A 25,566-nucleotide genomic window follows, 5' to 3' on the forward strand; every position below is an offset into this window, starting at 1 on the left:
ACCAGTCCTCACCAATATATCAATGATAGATGCATCTATGCCTGATATATTGATTGATATATAAATGACCTGGATGAAAATATAGATGGTATTTAGAAAGTTTGTAGGTGGTACAAAGATTAGTCATGTTATGGATAAATTAGAAGATTGCAAAGGATATAGTAAGATACAGATCATTTGCAGATACAGGCAGAGAAATAGCAGATGGAGTTTCATGCTCTACTTTGGGAGATCAAATGTAAGGAAACATAATGCAGGACCTTTAGTAGTGTTGATGGACAGAGATATCTAGGGGTTCAAATCCATAGATCTTTGAAAGTGGCTGTACAGTTTGACAGGGTGGTGAAGATGTGTGGTATTTGACTTCGATTGGTAGAGATGTTGAGTTTATGATTTGGGAAGTTACGCTACGTTGCAGCTTTATAGAACCCTGGTTAGGCCACATGTGGAGTATTGTGTTCATTTCTGGTCACGCTGTTTTAGGAAGAATATGGAGGATGCTGAAAAAGTTCAGCAGGATGCTGCCTGGATTAGAAGGTATGTGCTATAAAGAGACATCGGACAGACTTGGATTATTTTCTCTGGAGCAGCAGAGAAACATGTTTAATAAGATTATGAAAGGCATGAATAGACTAGACAGCCAGTATCTTTCTCCCAGGGTCAAGTGTCTAATATTAGAGGAGTGAGGAGGGGTGAATTCAAAGGAGATGTGTGGGAGAAGTTATTTGCATGAGGAGTAGCGGGTCCTTGAAATGCACTGCCAGGGGTAGTAGTGGAAGCAAATATGATAGAGGTGTTTAAGAGGCTATTAGATTGGCACATGAATGTGCAGAGAATGGAGGGACATGTACATTATGTGGGCAGAAGTGACTAGTTTAGTTAAGTAATAATTAGTTTAATTATTTGGGCACAATATCGGCCAAAGGGCTTTTTCCTGTGCTGTACTATACTAGTTAAAAACAATGCAGCTAGTCAAACTCCCCTGCAAATTTCTCCCTTTCTCCCTTTCTCATTTTCTCCAGCACTTTTTTGATGGCTGCAGTTCAATCTGCCTCCACATACAATGCATTCCACATCCAATAACCTCATGGATTAGCATATGCTACACTCTGCCATTATCAACCAGCCAGGGGATCAGCACTAGTTTAATAACAAATGCAGAAAGGCATGCTGAGGGCAAACCTAAAAATACCTGGTAACAGAAAAAGGAATACAAGAGATAGCCAGACAATTCCATAACCAACTGGTGAGATAAAAACTCTGTATTCTTGTCATATCCAATTGTGAGTGCTAATAAACAATTGAACAGTTATGAGGAAGAGAAAAATCCAAGAATATTCCCATCATCAATAATGGTGAGTTCAGCATGTGAGTACTGAAGAATGTGGCTGAAATACTTGCAACCATGTTCAACCAGTTGTGCTATTGGATGAGCCATCTTGACTTCCACTTGGGATCCCCACCACATGAGCAATTCTTCAAATAATTTTGGTGGCACATGATATTAAGAAACAGCTGAGAGCTTTAGATGCAGAAACCTCTACAAAAGTAGACAGCATCATAACCATCAATAAACTTAAACACACATTCTGGAATTTGAACCAGAAAATGCTGGAAGTACTCAGCCAGTTAGGTGAGAGGAGTAAAGTTTAAGAGAAATGAGCAAGGTGAATTTAGGGTCCAGATCTAAGGTGGAAGTCAGGTATAGAATCTGGCAGCAGGATTGAAGTATGGAGCAGGGGCAGGGGTGCACAGAAAAACCACAGGATAGAAAGCAGATGGGAAACCATTGGCAGGGGACGAATGAAAGTCTTGTGGAGGAGATCAATAAAAGTCATCGAGTGATCTGACATTGTGTGCTAAAGATCAGAGTGATTGGGGAAGGTTATAGAGTTGGAGGTGGGGGAATGAAGATTGGCAGGAATAGGGATTTCCAACTGTGGCAGAGCAGATGGTAGATCAGACAGGCTTCATTCAGCAATATGTGAAAATACAGTAATCTCATAGATCCAGCTACTGTACCTTTTTATTTCTTCAGTTGCTAGGTTTACTGAAGCCCAGCATGTTCATCTGACAGAGGGTAAATTTAAATTGGCAGAGAAATATGAAAAACACAGCTTCATAATATTTAAATTACTAAGGGAGCTGACTAGGCTCACTTATTCAATGCCAGAGATGCACCAAGGATCAAATTGTTAGGATTCTTAATTGGGTATCCAAGGCAAATGTCTGTTTTTAATTTTAAATAAAAGATACTGCTTACAGCATAGGACATATTTGTGAAATTAATTTTTTATATTACACTGCTGCTGTAGGGCATAGCAGATTTTCCTTTTCTTGCACTGCTAATTATATCTTTACTGAAAATGTTTGGATTCATACTTGTTTAGCAACTGTTAGTGATAAGTCAATAAACATACAATCTAAAGAACTCACCCCTTCATACCAATTAGTTGCTGTGTGTCTTCTTGGATGGCTAGTTAACCTCCCAACCTTTTTAAGTTTATTTTCTGCTTCCAACAAGTGAATTCAGATTCCTAGGATTAACTTTATACTGATACTGGAGCAACACATAGTGTGCTGGAGGAGCTCAGTGGGTCGAGCAATATCCGTTAGGTGAGAGAATTTTTTAACATTTCAGATCAAATCAGATTGAAGAGTTGAGAAAGGAGATAGCTGGTATAAAGAGAAGGGAGGGAATGGTGTGACAGGAGCCCAAGGTGATGGGGGTACTGAAGAGGAGTGAAGGGTGACAGGTAGGGAAGGAGAGATTTGAGTTGGGAGACAGAGCAGGTGGCTGAAGGTTGGAGAAGATGCAGAGGGAAAAAAAGAGGCAGATGGAGCAAAATGGGAGGAAGGAAGGCTGAAAGTTTGAGACAGCTGCTGGAGGGTGATATGCAGAAACACCAAAGCTACTGACTGATGCTGGAATCTGATAAGTAAGGGAGGTGATAATGTAAACCATTTGGGGAGAGATGAATGCATGTGGAAACCTAACCAGGTGTGTGGGGAGAGAGGCCTGCAGGTGAACTGCATGTGCATGTCCAGTTGGAATCAAATTTATAAGTTAACAGAAGGTCAAGTTTACAGGACGTCTACACAAGACTATTAATAAATAAATATATCCAACTTACATGTATTGGCTCAACATGCTCCTATTAGTTGATGACAGGCAATAGCTGAAGAAAGGTGACTTCACCATATTGTTTGTAACAGAATAGGTCAGATCTACAGGTCCCATTTAATTCATATTCCATTCATTGTATCCCCTCCTGATAAGTGTCATTTATCAGTTGTTAAATCACAAACAAGAAAATCTGCAGATGCTGGAAATCCAAGCAACATACACAAAATGCCGGAGGTACTCAGCAGGCCAGGCCTGATGATAGGTCTTGGCCCAAAATGTTGACTATATACTTTTCCATAGATGCTGCCTGGCCCTCTGATGTTGCCTTATCAGTTGATGGGTGACTAAATCAATTTTTTTTCTGTTGGAACCCTGTTTATTATAGTTATATTGGGCATAGAAAAAATAATCTGCATCTAATAAAAGTAAAATCATGTAATTTCGGATATTATAAAGTAGTCAAAGATAGTACTGTAAAAATATTACTATGGCCAAGTTATTTCCCATGGTAGGGGAGTCTAGGACAAGAGGGCACGACTTCAGGATTGAAGGATGTCCATTTAGAACAGAGATGCAGTGAAATTACTTTAGTCAGAGGGTGGTAAATCTGTGGAATTTGTTGCAACGAGCGGCTGTGGAGGCCATATCATTGGATGCATTTGAGGCAGAGATAGATAGGTTCTCGATTAGCCAGGGCATCAAAGGGTATGGGGTGAAAGCAGGGGAGTGGGGATGACTGGAAGAATTGGATCAGCCCATGATTGAAAGTTTGAGCAAACTCAATGAGCCGAATGGCCTACTTCTGCTTCTATATCTTATGGTCTTATTACAGATATGGTAATGAACAATATAAGAATACAAGATGAGACCCAGAGGACTGATGGGAGCAGAGCCATATGCACTGTCTACTACATGGTCTTTAACAAGACCCTGTATCTTATGCTGGTCTGGAAGATGAGAACACATGGGATCCAGGTAAGTAAGAAAATTGGAAACAAAATTGTTTGAAGGTAGGAGGCAGAGGGTGGTATTGAAGGGTTGGTTTTTTAATTGGAGGTCTGTGACCAGTGTGTATCACAGGGATCAGTGCTGGGTTCGCCATACATAGTAATGGTTCAGATGAGAATGTAGGTGGCATGATTTGTAAGTTTGCTGATGACAACAAACTTGGTGAGATAGTGGACAGTGAAGGTGTCAGCAGGAGTTGGGTCAACCGGGAAAGTAAGCCAATGAACGACACTTGCAATTTAACTCAGACTATGCTATGACTCTGTGACACAACATACTTTCCTAATTGCTTGCTGAATCTGCATATTAATTTCAAGTGATTCATGCACAAGAAAATCGTGGTCCCCTTAATTGCTCACAAAAGAAATAAGATTGGCATAAAGTGACAGAAGAAACAAAAGCTATTGCACATAAATAAATTGTTTTTTTGTGCAGAGTGGGTGGATCTAAACTGATTCTATGCATGATCTATGCAAAATCCATGCATAATCTAAGCAGGATTACTCTGGTATTACAGAAATGTTAACTATTGATATAGCCTTGTGTAAGTTCTAGATTTTATAAATGTGAAATTTATCTGCTTTGTTTTAGTTTTTTAGCAGCCTTTGGAAACTGGGCACCATAAGTAAGAGTTTAAGCAGATATTTGCACTGTCTCAATGTATATAATGGCATACGATGAGAAGTCTCTTGTTACTTATCTCCCTGGTAACAAGTTTGCGAGGAAGTTCAAAATATAATGCCAAATATAAGCAGAATTTGTAATTGGTCATGATTTTGAAATGCAGCTGTTTATTGAATGAAATGACCAAATATGAATTTCTAATTGCAACCAATGAAAGAGGAAACCAAAAGAAGTGCATCAACAGAGAGGAATTAAACAGAATAGTCTTCAAAGAATGACAGTTTTAGTTAACTCCCATTCATAGCTTATAAAGGAGCCAAAAACAAGGACTTTTTAAAAGAACTCACATGCTTTTATTTTTTCTCTTTGTTTTCTTTTTTGTGGAACAAGCCAATAATTACAGTTTTAATTATAATTTATTATTTATTGATATTTGCTTTGTATGTGCTTGTTCAAAGCTTAATAAAGGTAATTAAATAATGTTAAGTGAGTGCTAGTTCTAAAGCTTTCTTTTATCTTTCATTGAAGATTGGAGAACAAATCTGTGGTGCACTAGAATTATTTATGTGACTTAACAGTTCTTGAAAACAGTTCTTTTCAAAAGCATGGTATTTTCTTTCCTAAGTGTGAAGTGAGATACTCACAAAAGTATAGGGAGTCTCATTTCTTGTTGAGAATGTTAAACTTGTCCATTTTGTGCAAGTGTTGTAGGGTCATAGAGTCATAGAAGAGTACAGCACAGAAAAAGGCTATTCACCCCATCCAGACAGCGCCAGACCATTTGAACTGCCTACTCCCATCAAACTGCACTGAGACCAGAGCCCTCTATACCCCTACTGTCCATGTACCTATCCAAACTTCTCTTTAATCTCTTCGAGGTATGCCTACCCTGAAGAAGTTCAAATCTTCTCTTCAATAGGAGTTCAGTGAGACCCTCGTTCACTGCCCACCCTCAGTTATCTCTGCCTCTCTCTATCTCTTCAACCACATCCTGACCCAGACACGGTACCATAGCCATGTCTCGTTTCCACCTGGCGACTCTAGGCCCTACCCCCTCCCCTATCTCTATTACTGGGCTTCGGCCCTCTCTTCCCCCCCATTCCTGATGAAGGGTCTCGGCCCGAAACGTTGGCTACTCTTTTCTCACAGATGCTGCCTGACCTGCTGAGTTCTTCTAATGTTGTGTACGTATTCTGTATTTTTGTGTTTCAAGCTTCTCTTTAAATGTTGAAATTGAGCTTGTACACACCACTTGTGCTTGCAGTTCGCTCCACACTCTCATGACCCCCGAGTAACAAAGTTTCCCCCCATTCCCCTTAAATTTTTCACCTTTCACCTTAAGCCATGACTTCTAGTTGTATTCTCACTCAACCTCAGTGGAAAAAGCCTGCTTGCATTTACCCTATCTAATTTTGTATACCTCTATCAAATCTCCTCTCAATCTTCTACATTCCAAGGAATAAAGTCCTAACCTATTCAGTCTTTCCTTATAACTCAGATCCTCCAGACCCAGCAACAAACTTGTAGATTTTTTCTGTGCTTTTTCAACTTTATTTGCATCTTTCCTGTAGGTAGTTGACCAAAACTGCACACAATGTCCTAAACAACTTCAGCATAATATCCCATCTACTGTACTCAATACATTGATTTATGAAGACCAGATGCCAGAAGCCTTCTTTACAACACTATTTACCTGTGACACCACTTTCAACAAATTATGGACCTGTATTCTCAGATTTCTATTGTCTAGCACACTCCTCAGTGCCCTACTGTTCACCGAGTAAGGTCTACCCTAGTTGGTCCTACTGAGGTGCAACACCTGGCACTTGTCTGCTTTAAAGTCTGTCTGCATTTTTTAGCCCATATGGTCCAGAAATGGAGTCAGCTATTCACTACTGATGTAAAGGTTTCAGATCTCATCATTTCAGAAGAGAAATTAAATGATTTTTGCACATAGGACTTAGTCGCTTCTTATACCGTAAACCTCTTTATGATTTTGATTTTGTTATAACTGACAGATAAAAATGGTGTGTGGGTAAAGAGCCAACATCATTCTGAAATAGGTTGTTTTGGTGGGCTTTATTTCCTGGCAGTAATGTTTGAAATGTTAAGGAAATGTTAATAGCTCTCCACACAGCTTTAATCCACCTGGACAACGCAAACACCTATGTCAGGATGCTGTCCATCGACTATAGCTCAGCATTTAATACCATCATTCCCACAATCCTGATTGAGAAGTTGCAAAACCTGGGCCTCAACTTCCTAGCCGTAAGACCACAATCTGTGCGGATTGGTGATAATGTACCCTACTCGCTTACGATCAACACTGGTGCACCTCAGGGGTGTGTGCTTAGCCCACGTACTACTCTCTATATACACATGACTGTGGGGCTAGGCATAGCTCAAGTACCATCTATAAATTTGCTGACAATACAACCAGTGTTGGTAGAATCTCGGGTGATGAGAGGGCTTACAGGAGCGAGATATGCCAACTTTTGGAGTGGTGCCTTAGCAACAACCTGGCACCCAATGTTAGTAAGATGAAAGAGCTGATTGTGAACTTCAAGAAGGGTAAGATGAAGGAACACATACCACTCCTCATAGAGGGATCAGAAGTGGAGAGAGTGAGCAGTTTCAAGTTGCTGGGTGTCAAGATCTCTGAGGATTTAATCTGGTCCCAAGATATCAATGTAGTTACAAAGAAGGCAAGACAGCAGCTATACTTAATTAGGAGTTTTAAGAGATTTGGTATGTCAACAAATACACTCAAAAGCTGTACCGTGGAGAGCATTCTGACAGGCTGCATCACTGTCTGGTATGGAGGGGCTACTGCACAGAACTGAAAGGAGCTGCAGAAGGTTGTAAATCTTGTCAGCTCCATCTTGGGTACTAGCCTACAGTGTACCCAGGACATCTTCAGGGAGCGGTGTTTCAGAAAGGCAGCTTCCATTATTAAGGACCTCCAGCACCCAGGGCATGCCTTTTTCTCACTATTACCATTAGGTAGCAGATACAGAAGCCTGAAGGCACAGACTCAGCAACTCAGGAACAGCTTCTTCCCCTCTGCCATCTGATTCCTAAATGGACATTGAATCTTTGGACACTACCTCACCTTTTTTTAATATACAGTATTTCTGTTTGTGTATGTTTTTTCAATGTATTCAATATATGTATACCACAATTGGTTTACTTTTTTTTATTATTTTATTTCTCTGCTAAATTATGTATTGCATTGAATTGCTGCTGCTAAGTTAACAAATTTCATGTCACATGCCAGTGATGATAAACCCAATTCTGATTCTTATTCTGAAATATAATTCAAACACATTCACATTTTACTTATTTAAAGCTGTCATTTGAATTAATCAACAATTGGTTGTTATTTCTGAATGCTGTAACTGCCTTTCTGACAAGTTATCTTTTAATGATAGTAGAGAGAATTTTAACCCAGCAAAAACTAGATAGTGAAAGCAGTTGATCTGAAGATGAAAAATTCAGTGCTTATTTTATACCAGAACACATTGCACAGGCACAAGATAGGATGTTGTTCATTTGGTTATAGTTAAGAAAAACATCTTTGTCTCCTGTACAAACACTTTGCACCCTTCTGGAATTAACATTGATTTTTTTCAACTTCATACAAACTGTTCTCTCATTGTTTGCTGTTCTTGTGTCCCCTTCTCACATCATTTCTTTAAAATGCCTTGCTAACAGTTAGTACTCATGTTTCTTATCATCTTAATATACCTTAATATTCTTATTGAATTTTTTGAAGAGGTTACTAGGAAAGTTGATGAGAGTAAAGCAGTGGATGTTGTCTATATGGACTTAAGTAAGGCCTTTGACAAGGTTCCACATGGAAGGTTAGTTAGGAAGGTTCAATCGTTAGGTATTAATATTGAAGTAGTAAAATGGATTCAACAGTGGCTGGATGGGAGATGCCAGACAGTAGTGGTGGCTAACTGTTTGTCAGGTTGGAGGCTGGTAACTAGTGGTGTGCCTCAGGGATCTGTACTGGGTCCAATGTTGTTTGTCATATACATTAATGACACATCAGACTTCCAATATAACTCGGAGTCCTGCCATGTGCAGAAGTTCGCTGATGACACGGCCATAGTGGGGTGTGTCAGGAATGGACAGGAGGAGGAGTATAGGAAACTGATACAGGACTTTGTGATATGGTGCAACTCAAACTACCTGCGTCTCAATATCACCAAGACCAAGGAGATGGTGGTGGACTTTAGGAGATCTAGGCCTCATATGGAGCCAGTGATCATTAATGGAGAATGTGTGGAGCAGGTTAAGACCTACAAGTATCTGGGAGTACAGTTAGACAAGAAGCTAGACTGGACTGCCAACACAGATGCCTTGTGCAGGAAGGCACAGAGTCGACTGTACTTCCTTAGAAGGTTGGCGTCATTCAATGTCTGTAGTGAGATGCTGAAGATGTTCTATAGGTCAGTTGTGGAGAGCACCCTCTTCTTTGTGGTGGCATGTTGAGGAGGAAGCATTAAGAAGAGGGACGCCTCACGTCTTAATAAGCTGGTAAGGAAGGCGGGCTCTGTCGTGGGCAAAGTACTGGAGAGTTTAACATCGGTAGCTGAGCGAAGGGCGCTGAGTAGGCTACGGTCAATTATGGATAACTCTGAACATCCTCTACATAGCACCATCCAGAGACAGAGAAGCAGTTTCAGCGACAGGTTACTATCGATGCAATGCTCCTCAGACAGGATGAAGAGGTCAATACTCCCCAATGCCATTAGGCTTTACAATTCTACCGCCAGGACTTAAGAACTTTTTAAAAGCTATTATTAATGCTTTTTGAGATAGTGATTTTGATGCATATCATATTTTTTACTGAGTTAAGTATTGTATGTAATTAGTTTTGCTACAACAAGTGTATGGGACATTGGAAAAAAGTTGAATTTCCCCATGGGGATGAATAAAGTATCTATCTATCTATCTATCTATCTATCTAATGATCTGGATGATGGGGTGGTAAATTGGATTAGTAAGTATGCAGATGATACTAAGGTAGGTGGCGTTGTGGATAATGAAGTAGGTTTTCAAAGCTTGCAGAGAGATTTAGGCCAGTTAGAAAAGTGGGCTGAGCGATGGCAGATGGAGTTTAATGCAGATAAGTGTGAGGTGCTACATTTTGGTAGGACTGATCAAAATAGGACATACATGATAAATGATAGGTCTTTGAGGAATGCAATAGAACAGAATGATCTAGGAATAATGGTGCATAGTTCCCTGAAGGTAGAATCTCATGTGGATAGGGTGGTGAAGAAAGCTTTTGGTATGCTGGCCTTTAAAAGTCAGAACATTGAGTATAGGAGTTGGGATGTAATGTTAAAATTGTACAAGGCATTGGTGAGGCCAAATTTAAAGTATTGTGTACAGTTCTGGTCACCGAATTATAGGAAAGATGTCAACAAAATAGAGAGAGTACAGAGGAGATTTACTAGAATGTTACCTGGGTTTCAGCACCTAAGTTACAGAGAAAGGTTGAACAAGTTAGGTCTTTATTCTTTGGAGCGTAGAAGGTTGAGGGGGGACTTGACAGAGGTATTTAAAATTATGAGGGGGATAGATAGAGTTGACGTGGATATGCTTTTTCCATTGAGAGCGGGGAGATTCAAACAAGAGGACATGAGTTGAGAGTTAAGGGGCAAAAGTTTAGGGGTAACACGAGGGGGAACTTCTTTACTCAGAGAGTGGTAGCTGGGTGGAACAAACTTCCATTAGAAGTGGTAGAGGCAGGTTCGATTTCGTCATTTAAAAAAAAAATTGGATAGGTATATGGACAGGAAAGGAATGGAGGGTTATGGGTTGAATGCAGGTAGGTGGGACTACGTGAGAGTAAGCGTTCGGCCTGTTTCCGTGCTGTAATTGTTATATGGTTAACCTACTATATCTTTAAGTAGTCTTTTGTCTTACACCTCACAACTTTTCCCCCTGTAAATTGTAAACGGTAAATTAGGTGACCACTTTGTCGAACACCCCCGCTCCATCCACCAAAAGCAGAATTTTCCAGTAGCCAGCAATTTTAATTCCTATCCACATTCCTGTTACAACATGTCGGTCTACGGCCTCCTCTTTTGCCACGATGAGGCCATTCTCAGGATGGAGGAGCAACATCTCATATTCCATCTAGTAGCCTACAACCTGATGGCATGAACACTAATTTCTCCTTCCAGTAAATTTTTCCCTCTCCCTTCCCTCTTCTTGTATTCCCCACTCTAGCCTCTTACCTCTTCTGCTCACCAGCCTTATCACCTTCCCCTGGTGCCCCTCCTTCTTCCCTTTCTCCTAACAGATCATTCTTCCCCAGTCATTTACCTTTCACACTCACTTGGCTTCACCTATCACATTCTAGACAGATAGCCCTCCTTCCCCTCCCCATGTTTTTATTCTGGCATCTTCTTCCATCCTTCCAGTCCTGAAGAAGTGTCTTAGCCCAAAACATTGACTGTTGATTCATTTCTATAGATGCTGCTTGACCTGCTGAATTCTGCCAGCATTTTGTGTGTGTCACTCTTTTCCTTGTTCTGGTGAAAGGTCTTTCACTGTTTTGTCTCTCTAACAGATGTATCTTGGTTGACCAAGTTCTCTACTTTTTCTGTTTTTGTTTCAGATTCCAGCATCTACAATTGTATTTGTTTTCTGACGACGCTGGAAATACCCTGGGCAGTGATCATGTACGATATTCACATTTCAGCAGCTTCTGCGATCCCCTCTCAGGGTGCCAGTGAGTTTTTGTTTTATTTTGTGTTCTCTCTCTAAATGTTCTTGTTCATCTATTAATCAGTGACTCAAAGGGCATTATGTGATCTGAGAACTTTGATCTACACTTCATCATAAATATTTTCTTTGTTCTGTTCATCCTTCCTCCTCGCTGTAATATTCATTTCTTCAGTTCTGATGACGGGCCTTTGACCTGAAACATTAACTCTGTTTCTCTCTTCCCCTATGCTTCTTGTAATGTTGAATGCCTACTATTTCTATTTCAGACTTCCAGCACCTGCAGATTTTTTGATATTCAGTTCAACATTCACTGATAGGTCACAGGAAAATAAAGTAAAGATTTGCAGCTAACACCTAGATTAAATATTCAGTGTTGTAATCTACTGTTTCAGATAAGATATTTCTTGTTATATGAATCTTTATATTCTGCTTCCTCTGATTAAAAACTCTCCATAGTAGTTGATTATTGGGGATGCTGTGTGGTATTAGAACATAGAAAGTACAACACAGTACAGCCCCTGTACATGATGTTGTGCCAACTTTTTAACCTACTCTAAGATCAATATAACCCTTCCCTCCCACATACCCTCCATTTTTCTTTCTGAGTCCCAAATCTGTACCGCCACCCCTGCCGGCACATCCCACATACCTACCATTCTCTGTGTAGAAAAAAAACGACTTTTGAAATCACCCCCCCCCCCCCCCATACTTTCCTCCAATCACTTTATACATGCACTCTCTTATGATAGCCATTTCCATCCTGAAAAGAAGGTCTCTGGCTGTCCACTCGTATGGTACACCTCTTATCCACCTCTATTAAGACAGCAAGAAACTGCAGAGAGTTATGGACACAGCTCAGCACATCACAGAAATCAGCTTCACCTCCGTAGACTTTATCTACATTTCTCATTGCCTTAGCCAAGCAATCTCACCCACTCTGGACATTCTCTCTTCTTCCCCTGCTATTACACAGAAGGTACATGAAAGCACATACCACCAGGATTTAGGATACCCTCTAGCCAGCTGTTATGAGACAATTGAATGATTCCCTAAATTGATAAAATGCACTCTTGACCTGACAATATACCTCATTATGACCTTGCACCTTACTGTCTCTCCTATTTTCTCCATATAACAATGACTGTGTTTCCTGCAATCCATAAGTTAATCTGATAAAGTTTGCAGATGACACCACCGTCATAGGACTAATCACCAGAGGTGACGAATCCAAATGCCACCAGGAAGCAAACAAGCTAGTGTTCTGGTGCAATCTGAACAATATGGAGCTGAAAGCCCTCAAAACTGTGGAGATGTATATCAACTTCAGGAGAAATGAGTCTCTTCTCCAACCAATCATCATTAACAACTCTACAGACAGCACCATTTTAACATACAGGTTCCTGGACCTCATCTGGGAGAACCATATCTCCTCTATTAATAAGAAGGCTCAGCGGAGGATATACTTCTTGTGCCAGTTGGTACAATTCCATCTTCCCCAGAACATACTGGTACAATTCTACACTGCCATCATAGAGAACATCCTCACATTAGCCTTCACTGTCTGGTTTGGTGCAATATCCTCTCACAATACATGAAAAATGCAGCAAACTGTCAGGACATCAAAAAAGGTGATTGGCTTCAGTCTACCATCACTGCAGGACTTGTATGCGTCCTGAATAAAGAAACGGAGAAAAAGTTGTGATTATTACCCACCCAGAAAACTGTCTTTTTCCAAAGCTTCCTTCTGGAAAGTGCTGCAGGGCTATTAAAACAAACAGAAAAAAAACCACGCCACCTGAAAAGTTCCTTTCCCCAGGTGGTTAATCTGATCAGCCATTCTTATTAGTGCCCACCCCCTCTATTATCTCTGTCACTGTAAACACTTTAAACCACTTTTTAGTGCTGTTTACATTATAAATACATGGTATTAATGCATATTTTATTCTCTATCTATGCTTCTAACTTTATTTTATATAACTCATCATTCTGTATATTTGTTTAATGTTGCCATTTTTGTTGCATGTGGTGCCAGCACACCACAGGGATTTTCTACTGAATCTAAATGTGTATGGTGAATAAAGTTGATCCTTGATCCTTGTCTACCTGAACTGCACTTTCTCTAATAAACCAATTTACCAAATCAATTATACCACTACTACATTCAGCCAATAGAAATCAACTGACTCAACATGGACACAGATTCAAATGTGGAACCTGTATGGTTTGCATTGTTCAACTTTTCATTTCAGAGACTTTATGATGTATTGTGGCAGGAAAGGCACATTCTAAAATATCTTTCAAAAGATGATGTTTTTAAGAATGTGTGTACCTTCAGTCTCAGCAAGGTTATCCAAAGATGGCATCAAACATAAGTGTTTATTTCACCCCTGGGAGAAAGTGAAAGAACATTAGTTTACAAGTTACCTTTTGCTGAAGGTGTTAATGGCTAGATATTAAGAGAACTTGTCCTGCTTTTTGGAAATAAATTGTGCTAAGGAATAACTTTATCTCTCTTGATGAATGCTTAAACATTTCTAATGCATGTACTTCATTGTCATGTCAATGTAATCTTCAAATGAGTCTCTAATAACATGCCAATGGGCATCCTTCTAAAACTGGTATCATTTCTGGAAACCTTACCCGCTTGCTGGCTCTGAAAATATAGCAAATCTAAAGATTTTAAAAACCATTAAATACTAATTCTTGAAATCATGAACATGAGCTAAAGTATTAATGCCTGGTCTCCATATTTTATGTGCTTGTGCTGCAAGCCACTTCCAATAGTAGTGCCCAATGATCATAAGGTAAGATTAACACATTCCTATCAAACCTGGACAATGTCGTCTCCTATATCAGAAGTTCATTGACTTCAGTTCTGCTTTCACTGCAACTGGTGAGAAGCTGGTGAGAAAACGGTCTGTGTTGGGTCTCAATACCTTTCTCTGTAACTGGATTTTGGACCTCCTAACAAAGAGACCAAAGTCAGTTCTTATTGGCAACAACGTCTCTGGCTCCATCACACTGAGCACCATCACCCCCACCAGGGCTGCATGGTTGCTCCCCTGCTGCTCATACTGCAAACATAGGACTGCACTGCCAAATCCAGTTCTAACCACATTATTAAGTTCGCTGATCAGTCAACAGCGGTTGGTTACATCAGTAACAATGATGAAAAAACACACAGGGAGGGGGTAGTGTGGTTGTAGAATGGTGTTATCAGAACAGTCCGAGCTCTGGGCAAGACTGAAGAGATGATTGTGGACTTCAGGGAGATGCAGGCTGATCACTCTCTACTGCACATCAATAGCTTCTCCATGGAGAGAGTCAGGAACACCAAGTTTCATAGCATGCTCAATACTCATGCTCTCACCTGGTGCCTCTACACCACCTCTTTAGTTAGATAGCACAGCAGCACCTCCACATCCTGAGGAGATTGAGGCAAGCGAGGCTTACCCCTGCCCTCCTCCATTCTCACCACATTCTACTGGAGCATTATCAAGATTGTCCTGACCAGCTGCATCACTGTCTGGTATGGGAAATGCAATGCATCAGATTGCAAAACCCTGTATTGGTTGGTGAGGATTGCTGAAAACATCATCAAGGTCTCTCCCCCCCCCCCCCCCCCCCACCACTCAGCACATGTATCGGAAGCACTGCGTACACAGTGTTGTCAGATAACCCTCCCGTCCTTACCACCTGCTGTCAGACTGAAGATACCAGAATTTTTAGGCTGGGTAACTGCTTCTTTCCCCAGGCTGTTAGATCTCTTAACATCCTGCTGCCACCTAGCACACATGTACTCTCTGTCTGAATGGTCTGCGCACCCCCCACCCTGCTGGAGTGTAACTACATGTTTTGTGTGTAACCCTATGTACTGTGTTTTGCACCTTGGCCCAGAGAACTGATATTTTGTTTAGCTGTATGCATGTGCATGATTGAATGACAATAAACTTGAACTTGAAGTTGACTTTAATAATGCTAACCATCCTCTGCATTGCTCAGCATCAGCAATTGGCTATAATAATCATTTTGCCTCTAAGTAGCCTAAATTACAAGCGAATTATACCAAAATGCTTCATTGTGTTATAATGCTATCATCGGAAAAAACTTTATATATTGCTTTCCATGCCATTAGCATGTCCCTAATTTCTTCAGAACCAAAGGACTACTTTTGAAGTCTGCAATATCAAGAAGTGAGACGGCCAGTATAGATGCATCAGAATCCCAAAACACCTTGATGAAATAAATGATCAAATAAACTTTAAATGATGTAGCTGAACGATAAATGTTGTCTAGGATACCAAGGGAGCTTCCTTGATCTTTTGCAAATAGTACCAAAGCCTGCCCACAAGAGAGAGCAGGAGACCTTGCTTTAACACCATCCAAAAGAGAGCAGTTGAATATTAGCCAAGAATGTAACCACACAAGCATAGAAATAGAAATGGGAGTAGATAATATGATTCTCTGAGTCTTCTCTGCCATTTAAATGATCTTGGATTGTTTTCTTCTCATCTTCACATTTCAGGATTCTCCCCTGATATTATGCTTTGCTCTGTATCCAGAGATATGGTCAGTGGCTGAGGCCACTTTATGATGTACACTCACTTGTTAATGCTAATATCTAATCACCAATCATATGGCAGCAACTCAATGCATTAAAGCATGCAGACAGGGTCAAGAGGTTCGGTTGTTATTCAGACCAAACATCAGAATAGGAAAGAAATGTGATCTAAATAACTCTGATCGTAGAGAAAGCAGGATCTCCCAGTGGACACACATTTTAATTCCACGTCCCATTCCCATTCTGATATGTCTATCCACGGCCTCCTCTACTGTCAAAATGAATCCAAACTCAGGTTGGAGGAACAACACCTTATATACCTGCTGGGTAGCCTCCAACCTGATGGCATGAACATTGACTTCTCTAACTTCCGTTAATGCCCCTCCTCCCCTTCTTACCCCATCCCTGACATATTTAGTTATTTGCCTGCTCTCCATCTCCCTCTGGTGCTTCCCCCCTCCCCCTTTCTTTCTCCTGAGGCCTCCCGTCCCATGATCCTTTCCCCTCTTCAGCTCTGTATCACTTTTGCCAATCACCTTTCCAGCTCTTAGCTTCATCCCACCCCCTCCGGTCTTCTCCTATCATTTCGCATTTCCCCCTCCCCCCACTTCTTTCAAATCTCTTACTATCTTTCCTTTCAGTTAGTCCTGACGAAGGGTCTCAGCCCGAAAAGTCGACAGTGCTTCTCCTTATAGATGCTGCCTGGCCTGCTGTGTTCCACCAGCATTTTGTGTGTATTGTTTGACTTTCCAGCATCTGCAGATTTCCTCGTGTCTGATCGTAGAATGATTGTTGGTGTCAGACAGGGTGAGTTGAATATCTCAGAAACTCTTGATCTCCTGGGATTTTCACGCACAACAGTCTCTAGAGTTTGTACAGAATGATGTGATAAACAAAAAAAACATTCAATGAGCAGCAGTTCTGTGGACAAAAACGCCTTATTAATTAAAGAGATTAGATGAGAATGGGCAGACTGGTTCAAGTGGATAGGAAGGAGATGAAATCAAATAACCATGTGTTACAACAGTGGTGTGCAGAAGAACATCTCTAATGGCACAACATGTCGAACCCTGAAGTGAATGAGCTACCTCCTGTACCTAATAAAGTAGTCACTGAATGTATGTCAGTGTTACCAGTTTTTGAATATAAAATTCCCCTTGTCTCAGTCCTAAAATGCCTTTCTTTGAGAATGTAGGAATTCCCCAGTTTAGCATTTACCTTATCAGTCTCCTCAGCAATGTATTAACAAAAACATTCCAGGAGCAGGAGTAGGGCCTCTCCAACCAGTTCTGTCACTCAATAAGACTGTTACATATTTGAAGTTGGGCTGTGAACAGGACTGACAGTGCTTGCAAATTCTAACTTCCATAATAACTATCGAAAACTAGGAACTTCAAAAGAAAAGTAAATAATGAATTTTGGTTACTGTTACGTACCCCGTAACTGGGTGTCTGACCAGCAGAGAAAGAAGAATCCGTTGGAGTCTGGTGGTACCAAACTAAAGGTGTTTATTAGTAAAATAAGCAAAACAATACCAATAATGCAAATATACATATAAAACAAGTTAGCAGTAATAAACCTGAAAGTGTAGGAATAATAATAATCAATAATAAACAAGCTCTATCGATGTCTAGGGGTAAATGAATTGTCATAGGAAAGTATAGAGTTCAGTTCATAAATGCCGAGGTGGTTATGGTTGTATTGAAATCGTTGGAGAGAGAGAGAGAGCGAGCGAGATGTAACAGCAACAACAGGCAAACCTTCTGTTGCTTTCTTAATCCGTCGTATCGTTGTGGCTATTCAGTTATGACCCCTCTGTCCTTCAGCTAGACCATTTTTCTATGGTGGACTCATCACTCTGGCATGAGTGGACACACACACAAGTCCCCACCGGCCCTACTGTAACACTGTGAGTTTTACTGACCGATCTCCTGGTTCGGTCTCCGAAGGCCCCACCTTTCTGTGGGTTCCCAACACTCAGTCAGTGTCCACTGGTGTGTCTGAAGGGTGTCTCTCCAGACCCGTCTTTTATCCCCACTCACGGGGTCTCAGCTATCCGTCAACCGTGAATGACCATGTCCATCAAATCAGGCCACTCCTGCTATCTCCTGAGGAATGTTAATGAGCAAAGTAAAGTCCTTGTAGTGGAAGGTAAATAATCCAGGAAAGAGTCAAAATACAGTAAATCAACAGTCTCTCTCCCCCTCATCTGTAGCCGATGTTCTTGCCTGGGCTTTATCTCTCTCTCAATAGCAGCAGAGCAACAGTAATAGTTCGTAGTTCTCAGAAGGGGGGTTGGGAATGGTTAACTCTGCACCCCATTGACCATCAGGTCTGTTCATCACTCATAACAGTTACTCAGCTACAAAAGGAGAACAAGTGGTGTTTTGTTGAAATGTACACATGATATATCATTATGCTTACAAGACTAATTTACCCCTCCCCTTCTCTGCAACTAAAAATCTGTGTAACTTTTAACTCTATAACTTATAACTACTCATATTTACAATTAATTCTTATAGAAGGAACCCAATCAGCTTATCACATGGCCATCTGATTCTCCAGTCAACCACTGCATAGGGGCAATATACCAATTAACCTATCAGCATGCCTTTGGAGGATACAGGAGTACTAAGGGAAACCTATGCAGGAAATATCAGTAATATCAATGTGTAAATAATTACCAATGGTTTTGTATGCTCACCAAATATTGTTAAGGATTTGGAATAGATAAACAGACTGCCAGCAATACAATGCAATACCACCACCAAACCTGAAAATGCAGAAAATATATGGAAGGTCTGAAGAGAGGAACAAAGTTAATATTTCATCTTTCATAAGAAAGCAGAAAAATTAGAACTCACACATACTTTTAAGTTGCAATGAGGTGTGGTGCTTGAGATAAGGGAATATTCGTGATGAAATGGAGTCCAGGAGTAGGATGCAGGCTGAGAGAGAGTGGTGAAGGCATTTTCAAATCTGTCTGAGGAGACATTATTGCAAGGAAATGAATGAGGATATAGAGATGTGAGAAAAACAAAGCTGGCATCGCGAGATACAGAAATTTGTAGTTGCTGTATGTATGATTTCTAACCTTTCCTGTTTCTGAATACTGTCAACTTAAAGCGTAATTACCTTTCTCTCTCCACAAATGCTGTTTGGCCTATTTTTGCAGCATTTTCTGTTTTTATTTAGACGCTATTTTAGATTTCCAACACCAGCAGATTTACTTTTGCATTTTGACTGCAATAACATAAATTGCTCATTTAACATTATCAAAAAATAAACTGTAATTTCCTCATTCTTATCTGTGTACATTTGAAAGAGATTGAAATCAGAAGTGATTATAATTGTATTACAGTGAACTGTGTTATTGAAGAGATAAGGTGGATATTTGCAATACATGAAGTACTGGAAGAGTTAGTGTCTTAGAGTAGATGACCAGTCACTGCATTTGTTTGAGAGTATCGTGTGGTGTGGTGTCATCAAACATACATTGATCCCTCGTGGGAGCCAGATATTCTCTGGTATGAGGAACTAATGCAATCCCAGAGACTAGTACACATATGAGGAGGTCAGAACATCTAAGGAAGCTAGTTAAAGATTAAAACCGTAGCAGTTGTGCCTACCTGTAAAGAAATGCTTACATTTTGAATTTGATAGTATTTGTAGTTTTTGTAATTCAATCAGGATACCTATTCTGAGAACACTTGCAGCTCACCTCTGCATCCTCATTTGTAACAGTTTTGTTTAAATTAACATTCTATTGTAGAATAACTGTAAGTCTTCATTTGAAGACCTGAGTGGACTGGTCCTCCCTCTCCGAATGAATTTATTGGCTTGCATCAGGAGTAATGCCCGACCTGCTGAGTTCATCCAGCTTGTTTGTACAGGTTTATTTCACCACAGCATCTGCAGTGTGCTTTGTGTAATCTTGCTGAGTTGCCTAAGCAATACCTGTGATTATGACCAGGAAATCCTCAACTACAAGATTTCTCTCTGAATATGTCTGCTTCTGAGATTTAATGACATCATAACTGCAAAACATGAGGAGACTTTCGCCCTTCTACTGTGGTCTAAGAGCAACAAGCCATGTTTAAACTCTGCATTCATATGACAAAGTCATTAGTTCCCAAACTCATTCTTTATCATTTACATATATAACTTCTTTATCACCCATGATTCATTTACCTATCTTACATAAAAACACTACAAGGATCTTGGCCAGTCCTTGACCTCATCCATTTTCTTGCATCATCATCATATCCAACTCAGTTTTGAAAGGCCGCAACAACCAATGATCCATAGCCCTCTTGACCAAAGCTTGACAAGACTCTTACTTCATCATTTCAGTAGCTTCTTCTCAGTTTTTACAACTACCAGTCAAACGAGTCCTGGGTGGAGACTCGAGAATACTGTCGCACTCAGATGTAGAAGGATTCTTCATTGCTGCTTACGTAACAATTTTGTTTAACCAGTCAGGGATATCAGTCCTGAGCTGAAACCCCAAACTTGGAGGACCAGTGGACAACTCTTTGCCTGGCCTTTAACCTTTGACCTGTTTGACACAGGTGACCCCCACCAAGAGCTAAAGCGTAAAGCCCTGACTCCAGCCAGCATAGCTCTCCAGGTCGTTGAGGCATGCAAGCCTCCAAATCATGAAAGGTTGTGAACCTCTTGGAGACTGATAAGACTCAGTGATTTTTTTTCCTCCAAAAGGCCAATACGTTAACCTGAGATATTATCCTCTATATCCACATTTTCCTGCCTTTCAAAATCAAGGAATCATTGGAGCTTGTAGTACAGGGAAGTCCATTGTTTTCTGTGTCCATGTTAGCCTTAAGTGGAGCTATTTAGATTAAAAACATAGAAACACAGAAAACCTATGGCATAATACAGGCCCTTTGGCCCACAATGCTATGCTGAACATGCACTTATTTTAGAAATTACCTAGGGTAACTCATAGCCCTCTATTTGTCTAAGCTCCATGTACCTATCCAAGAGTCTCTTAAAAGACCCTATTGTATCCGCCTCTACTGTGGTTGCTGGCAGCCCATTCCACACACTCACCACTCTCTGCGTAAAAAACCTACCCCTGACAGACATCTCTGTGCCTACTTCCAAGCACCTTAAAACTGTGCCCTCTCGTGCTAGCCATTTCAGCCCTGGGAAAAAGCCTCTGACTAACCACGTGATCAATGCCTCTCATCATCTTATACACCTCTATCAGGTCACCTCCTATCCTCTGTTGTTCCAAGGAGAAAAGACCAAGTTCACCTAACCTATTCTCATAAGGCATGCTCCCCAATCCAGGAAACATCCTTGTAAATCTTCTCTGCACCCTTTCTATAGTTTCCACATCCTTCCTGTAGTTAGGTGACCAGAACTGAGCACAGTACTCCAAGTGGGGTCTGACCAGGGACCTATATAGCTGTAACATTACCTCTCGGCTTTTGAACGCAATCCCATCATTGATGAAGGCCAATGCACCATGTGCCTTCTTAACCACACAGTTGACCTGCACAGCAGCTTTGTGTCCTATGGACACGGACCCCAAGATCCCTCTGATCCTCCACGCTGCCAAGAGTCTTGTCATTAATACTATATTTTGCCATCATATTTGACCTACCAAAATGAACCACCTCACACTTATCTGGATTGAACTCCATCTGCCACTTCTCAGCCCAATTTTGCATCCTATCAATGTCCTGCTGTAATTTCTGACAGCCCTCCACACTATCAACAACACCCCCAACCTTTGTGTCATCAGCAAATTTACTAACCCATCCCCTCCACTTCCTCATCCAGATCATTTATAAAAATCATGAAGAGAAGAGGTCCCAGAAACAGATCCCTGAGGCACACCACTGGTCACCAACCTCCATGCAGAATATAACCCGTCTACAACCACCCTTTGCCTTCTGTGGGCAAGCCAATTCTGGATCCACAAAGCAAGGTCCCTTTGGATCCTATGCCTCCTTAGCCTTTCATGGGGTACCTTATCAAATTCCTTGCTGAAATCCATATACTCTACATCTACTGTTCTACCTTTGTTTTCTTCCGTGACACTTAGTTATATTAAAATAAGTTGATCCATTTATTAGAAGACTGACTTGTCTGATGACATGGACCCCAGGGTAAGGTCAAATTAGACCATTAATTTAACATTTATGCTTATATATAGTTGCATAAGCATGCTGGCCTCAACCATAATTGAATATACAATATTCATGAGCGGTTATTTAATTGTACATTATCCTTGACCATTTGATGTGGTAGGACTGCCTAGATTTAATCTAATTCATTAACTGTAGAATCATTTAGTTCTGCCAACAGCATGCATTTAGATCTGTGTTGTATCTTCAGTACATTGACACTTCAATGTTGTGCTTCAGCCAGGCACTTCTTTCCTCTTGACTCTTCACTGAATTAAGGTTGGTCTCCTGGTTCACTACTAGTTAGAGCATTACAGCTATGCCAAGCCATAGTTTGGTTGTTGCTGATAGCTCTTAGTACTTTACAGATACACAGTTTTGTATTTGGTGGATCTGTTCTGAATCAACATAATTGAACACAGAGTAACGCAAACAAAATGCTGGAGGAACTCAGCAGGTCAGGCAACATCTATGGAGAGGAATTAGCAGTCGACGTTTTGGGTCGAGACCCTTCATCAGGACTGGAAAGGAACATAGAAGGCTGTTTCACATGCTATGGTAGATTAAAGAATCTGAGTTCAAGTTGTTTTCCCAGTCATTTTGTTTCTTTCGTAATTTACCTCAAAAACAATATGGGAAGTTGGTGATTCAGGACTCAGCTAGATGTGATGCTTGGACATTGAGGGTCCCCTCCCTCCTGTCTCTGTCCTTGATACCATGTTCTCAGCTGCTGTATAACATGGAAGATTACTGAGCCAGACATTAGTTAGAGATCAACAGGATATCTTGCTTCTGTTTGGAAAAGTCAGAGAGGTTGGCGAACCTGAGGTGATGTCAGGCTGCAATGAGAGCAATCCATTTAGATTGGATTGTCCTTCCAATTTAGATATGAGTGCCCTGATGCTTGTGATAAGGGTAACAAGATAACAAGGCTGAGTGTAATGTTGTTGCTTTGAGTTTCCAGCTCAACACAAGGTGGTTCATCTAATTTAATTTGTTTAATTGTTGTGAAGTACTGCAGTGTTTTTGTGCAATGAGGTGATTTGCTAGGCCTTTTTAGAAGGTAATGAAAAACCAATCATACTTTTCAGAACTCAAATCAAAAAAATGTTGGAAACACTCAGCAGGGTCAGTAGTGAGTCACCATGTCCTTTTGTAGCCAGGAATATGATAAAAAATAAGCAAGACGATAAAATGCTGGCTGATGGTTTGGTGGCATCAGTGCCAGACTTCAAGGCAAGTGATCCTGAGTTTGAATCTGGCCAGTGCCTTGCACACTTTCCATCCGTGCTGGGCTGAGCTTCAATCTAGCAACTCGGTGTCATTAAAAAAAAACAGACAAAGTGCTAAGGAAACAGCAAGATTGTCGCCTGATGCATCGAGGCACAGAAAACAATAACAAGAAGATAATAGGGATGCATTTAGATTTAGATTTATTTATCATAAGAACATTAAAACCTACTGTAAATTGTGTCATTTGAGTTGACAGCTAACATGCCCAAGGGTATACTGAGGACAGCCCACAAGTGTCGCCACACGTTCCAGCACTAACTAGCATGCCCACAGTGTTCAGCAGGATAATACAGAACACAACAAAACAGAGCTTACTAAGCAACAACAGCAAAACAAGCCCCATTCCTCCTTCCCAAGCACCTTCCCTCCAACACACATACACAACACTCCATTCCCAGGATAGACTGTCTTCTTCGGCCTCCAGCTTCCCACAGACTCATGGATTCACAGACTTTGGGCCCTGGGTTTCCCAGCAGACTCTCAGAGGTTCATAAACCCAGGCTTCTGCCACCGGGTCTCAACTCCTGAACCTCTAATCCAGGGGTGTCAAACTCATTTTAGGTCACGGGCCGGATTGAGCAAAATGCAGCTTCATGCGGGCCGGATCAGTCGGACGCGTGCGAACGCAGCTTTTGTTGCCTCCGTTTTTTCAGCCTGCTCTCATGTGTCTCAGTCTCTGCTATAACTACAAAGTGTTTCACTTTACAAATTCCGTTTCTTATGAAGAAGACTGTCGAGCAAGACTGCCGAATAAACACTAAAAACCCTGAAAACCTGGTACCTGAATAAACTCAGCATTAGCCATATCATACGCCATAGGCGCTTCGATTACTGGGGCCAGCTTTAATAGTAATTAGATATTATCTCGCGGGCCAAAGATAATTCCACTGCGGGCCGGATTTGGCCCGCGGGCCTTGAGTTTGACATATATGCTCTAATCGATCTTCGGCGAACTCTTTGTTACAAACTTACAGAGTTCTGAATTAGAAATACTTGTAAATTTTGACATGATTGCTGCTTTTTTAAGAGATTAGCTACAGAGGTTACCAAAATTTATAATTATACTCTCCCTAATGGAAGTAATTTAACCAGCCAAGTTTCATTAATGAAACCCATTCTAAGAATTAAAAGATAATGTATCTTATTGTTCCTTGCAATGTAAGAGTTCAACAAATCATTGCAGACTCATTCTTCTCCCGAAATAAGACTTTCTAAATAATAATAACATTACTTATAGATCACTTTTTATACAGACAATGCAGTTCAACGTGCTTTACAATGGATAAAAGTACAAACATAAAAATAATATAAAAATAAATGTGAAAATAGGAGACAAATAGATGCTAGTTAATACCTAGGGTAAATAAAAAGGTTTTGAGCTGGCATTGAAAGTGTCCGCTAAGTCTGCATCCCTCATAGTTTTATGTATTCCAAAGTTCAGGAACATAGTTCAAAAAAATTATCTTTTGAGACAGATTGTTTAAATTTAAAAGACTGGCGGAAGACAATTAAGAGTTTTTAAAACAAGGAAAAGAACTTTAAAATTAATTCTAAAGGATACAGGAAGCTTAGTATGGGTGTGATAAGTTCCTTAATCCTGGTTTTTGTTAAAAGTCTAGCAGCTGTACTCTGAATGAGATGAAGTTTAATAGATTGCTTTGGAAGGCCAGTAAAAATTCATTGCAATAATTTAGTGTATTCGATATAAACCATAGAACGATAGAACACTACAGCACAGTACAGGCCCTTCAGCCCTCCATGTTGTCCTGACCCATATAATCCTTAAAAAAAAGTACTAAACCCACACTACCCCATAACCCTCCATTTTTCTTTCATCCATGTGCCTGTCCAAGAGGCTCTTAAATACCCCTAATGTTTTAGCCTCCACCACCATCCCTGGCAAGTCATTCCAGGCACTCACAACCTTCTGTGTAAAAAACTTACCCCTGATGTCTCCCCTAAAGTTCCCTCCCTTAATTTTGTACATATACCCTCTTGTGTTTGCTATTGGTGCCCTGGGAAACAGGTACTGACTATCCACCCTATCT

The 25,566-nt window shown here is 40.6% G+C and overlaps 1 long non-coding RNA gene across 2 annotated transcripts in view; it reads left to right on the forward strand.

The window, feature by feature from the left end:
* LOC140728998 (uncharacterized) overlaps positions 1-25,566 on the forward strand; it is a 33,930-nt gene that overhangs the window by 3,018 nt on the left and 5,346 nt on the right. The window contains exons 2-3 of one of the 2 annotated variants that reach the window (XR_012099231.1): positions 3,960-4,102; positions 11,400-11,513. This is a non-coding gene — a long non-coding RNA (uncharacterized lncRNA). Of the gene's footprint in view, positions 1-3,959; positions 4,103-11,399; positions 14,083-25,566 lie in introns of those variants that run through there. The other variant, XR_012099230.1, reaches the window with a different exon arrangement.

This window comes from Hemitrygon akajei, chromosome 6 (assembly GCF_048418815.1).
Source record: "Hemitrygon akajei chromosome 6, sHemAka1.3, whole genome shotgun sequence".
Taxonomy (NCBI): Eukaryota; Metazoa; Chordata; class Chondrichthyes; order Myliobatiformes; family Dasyatidae; genus Hemitrygon; species Hemitrygon akajei.